Genomic DNA, 3,929 nt, shown 5'->3' with positions numbered 1-3,929 from the left:
TGCTTTAACTGGGAGAATTGTCCGTTGGCAGATGTTGTTATCCGAGTATGATATAGAATACCAATCTCAGAAAGCGATCAAAGGTAGTGTCTTAGCTGACCATTTGGCTCACCAACCAATTGAAGATTACTAGTCAGTGCAGTATGATTTTCCAGATGAAGAGATTTTTTACTTGAAAATAAAAGATTGTGATGAACCATTGCTTGAAGAAGGGCCAGAACCTGGTTCCCGTTGGGGCATGGTATTTGATGGAGTTGTTAATCAATATGGAAATGGCATTGGGGAAGTGATTATTACTCCTCAAGGCACGCATCTACCATTTACAGCTAGATTGACTTTCAAGTGTACAAACAACATGGCAGAATATGTAGCTTGTATTATGGGGCTTGAAAAGGCCATGAATCTCATAATCAAATATTTGGATGTCTTCGGTGATTCAGCTTTGGTTGTGAATCATATCAAAGGAGAATGGGAAACAAATCAACCTGGTTTAATACCATATAGAGATTATGCGATGAGGATTTCAACTTTCTTTACAAAGGTTGAATTTCATCATATCCCTCGAGATGAGAACCGAATGGTAGATGCTCTTGCAACGTTGGCATCAATGATTATGGTGAAGTATTGGAATGAAGTTCCCAATTTATCTGTGATGTATCTTGATGGGCCAGCTCATGTGTTTGCTGTTGAAGAGATCAAAGATGAGAAGTCATGGTATTACGACATCAAATGTTTCCTTCAAAGTTAGATTTACCCTCCTGGGGCATCTTTGAAAGATAAGAAGACTTTGAGAAGATTAGCCGATAATTTATACTTGAATGGTGATGTACTGTACAAGAGAAACTTCGAAATGGTTTTGCTCAGATGCGTGGATAGACACGAAGCAGACTTGTTGATGACTGAAGTGCATGAAGGTTCCTTTGGTACTCATTCCAATGGACATGCAATGGCGAAGAAGATGTTGTGAGCGGGTTACTATTGGCTGACAATGGAATCTGACTGTTGCAAGTTTGTGAAGAAGTGCCACAAGTGCCAAATTTATGCTGATAAGATTCATGTTCCTCTGACACTATTGAATGTTATCTCTTCCCCATGGCCCTTATCCATGTGGGGAATTGATATGATTGGGATGATTGAGCCCAAAGCTTCGAATGGACATCGTTTCATTTTGGTGGCAATTTACTACTTCACAAAATGGGTTGAAGCAGCATCGTATGCGAATGTAACCAAGCAAGTTGTTGTAAGGTTTATCAAGAATCAGATTATATGCCATTATGGTGTGCCAAGTAAGATCATTACTGATAATGGATCGAACTTGAATAACAATATGGTGGAAGCTCTTTGGAAAGACTTCAAGATTGCACATCATAATTCTTCTCCCTATAGACCCGAGATGAATGGGGGTGTTGAAGCTGCAAATAAGAACATCAAGAAGATTATTCAGAAGATGGTTGTCACGTATAAGGATTGGCATGAGATGCTCCCATTTGCTTTACATGGGTATCATACATTCGTCCGCACTTCAACAAGGGCAACCCCTTTCTCTCTTGTTTATGGTATGGAAGCAGTGTTCCCCGTAGAGGTTGAGATTCCTTCGTTGCATGTGCTCATGGAAGCCAAGTTGACTGAAGCTGAATGGTGTCAGACCAGGTTTGACCAATTGAATTTGATTGAAGAGAAGAGGTTAATTGCCATGTGTCATGGTCAGTTATATCAGCAGAGGATGAAGAATTTTATCAGAGAAGGTGACCTTGTGCTCAGAGAAGGTGACCTTGTGCTCAAGAAAATTTTATCATTCAAGCCAGATTCCCGAGGAAAATGGACTCCCAATTATGAAGGCCCATATGTTGTTAAGAGAGCCTTTTCAGGCGGTGCATTGATTCTTACAACTATGGATGGTGAAGAGTTCACTCGTCCTATGAACGCAGATGCAGTCAAGAAATACTTCGCCTAAAAAAGTAAAAGAATAACTCGCTAAGTTGAAAACCCGGAAGGGCGGCTTAGGCAAAAATGAGCGTCTCGGTGGATTGAAAACCCGAAAGGGCGATCCAGGCAAAAATTAGAGACATAAAAACAGAAAATAATTTCCCGATAAGTTGAGTACCCCACCTTGGGGCAACTTATGCAAAAATTAGGGATTATGGCAAGTAACTGCATTCTGCTGATCTTCAGTGATTTTGAAGAACTCGTGTGAGCACAAGGGTTGACATTAGTTCATCTTCAGCAGCGGTCAAGAGCACAGTGGATATCAAGATTTGGTAGAAGGATTAAGGATAATTTGTATTCAATGTAACCCCTTTCCATGAAAATTACCATTTTCAACTTTGTAAAATCTATGGAGTCTTGTCATTTACAGACTACCATCCTATTAAATAAAGTTGAGCTTTTATCCAATTGTTTCCACTCTTATTTACTTCAGCCAATAGTTTTAAATTTTATTATGGTCATTTTGAAATTAAATTTTAAATCAAAATAAAATTTTCTTAAATATATAAAAGCAAAAACTTTTTCAAAACAAGTAATAGTAATATCAACAACATTTCAGTAAATAACAAGTCCTTAAGTGCGAAGCATCTGAGGTTTCCCAAGCAGTAACTCTTCAGATATCTCTAGGCATCAATGTTGATTCATTTCCTCAGTAGAGTGTTGTTGTCCTTAGCTAGCAGATTCAGTTCCCCGATGGAGTGTTTGTTCCCCAATGGAGTTTCTTTCTGTACCCCAACTAAGTTGATTGATTCAAATCCCCAACAGCGTGTCCTGGTCCCCAACAGAGTTTCGGCCTTCCCAGCGGAGTTCGTTTTTCCTCAGCAGGTAGATCTTCATCAGAGGATGTTTGATCTCTCCCCGGTAGATCGCTTTGGTGTCTCCACCAATTGTCGCGTCTTTGCTCCCAGTCAGAGTTTCCTCCTGGTTTCTGAGCAGCTTTTTGATTCTTCCCCGGTAGGGTTGTCTCCCATTTTATGGTGTTGACCTAAAGTTCCCTACAGTTTGGATGTTTTATCCTCAGCGGATCTTCTCCTTCCCCAGTTAGGGTTGCCCTTGGATGTTGATCTCTTTGTTCTCCAGCAGTTTGTCTCCATGATTTTTGTTGGATTGACCGAGGATTGTACCGGTGGTTCAATTTCCTTGCGACACCTCTATATCTTTCGTGATTGTTTTGTCAGCATAATCACCATATATACATATACATATACATTCATATAGTTTCATGATTTGCATATCATGTATCTTCATATTTGATTATTTTGAGATTTTCATTCTCTGTTATGGCGGTACTTTATCCCCATACCAAATCTGGTGTCTGTCCTCTTTCAACTGTAGAGTGTCAACCCCTAAGCAGAAAAGACTTTAACCTTTCTCTGTTTCCCCATTGAGTTTGTTTCCTCGTGGATGATTGTTATTTCGGTTTCCTCTCCAGTAAATTTTCTGGATGGAATTACTCCCCTTGAGTTATATCCTCATTGGGTTGAGTCTTGATTAATCGTTTCCTTTCTAGCTCTTACCTAGATGGATATTTTGGTCCCCTAAGAGTCTATTACCCAGTAACTAGTAATATTCTTCTTAGTTTGTGGTTTGTTACTTTTTGCCCAATACCCGGCAAAAGTACGCCTTTTCTCCCCAGTGGAGTCCCCTGAAGTATATCCTTGATATGTTCATCTTAACCAGGTGAAGAATATATTTCTTTTTCCCTGCAGGAGTCTATCCTTGATATGTTCACTTTAACCAGTGACGGATATTCTTTCCTTTGGTATTCTACCCAGTAAAAAGGTAGTTGTAATTCCTAATCTTTTGTTCCCCAGAGACTCAGAGTTAGGCACCACAGTTTCCTCCGGTGGGTCGACGGTAGTGCCAGCAGCGGTATCAGGGATGGTCACCCCAGCAGCACGGGTGATGTTGGTAGTAGCAGAGGCAGGGTTCCTCTGAGATTG

This window comes from Lathyrus oleraceus, chromosome 1 (assembly GCF_024323335.1).
Source record: "Lathyrus oleraceus cultivar Zhongwan6 chromosome 1, CAAS_Psat_ZW6_1.0, whole genome shotgun sequence".
Lineage (NCBI taxonomy): Eukaryota > Viridiplantae > Streptophyta > Magnoliopsida > Fabales > Fabaceae > Lathyrus > Lathyrus oleraceus.
This window is presented reverse-complemented; position numbering follows the sequence as displayed.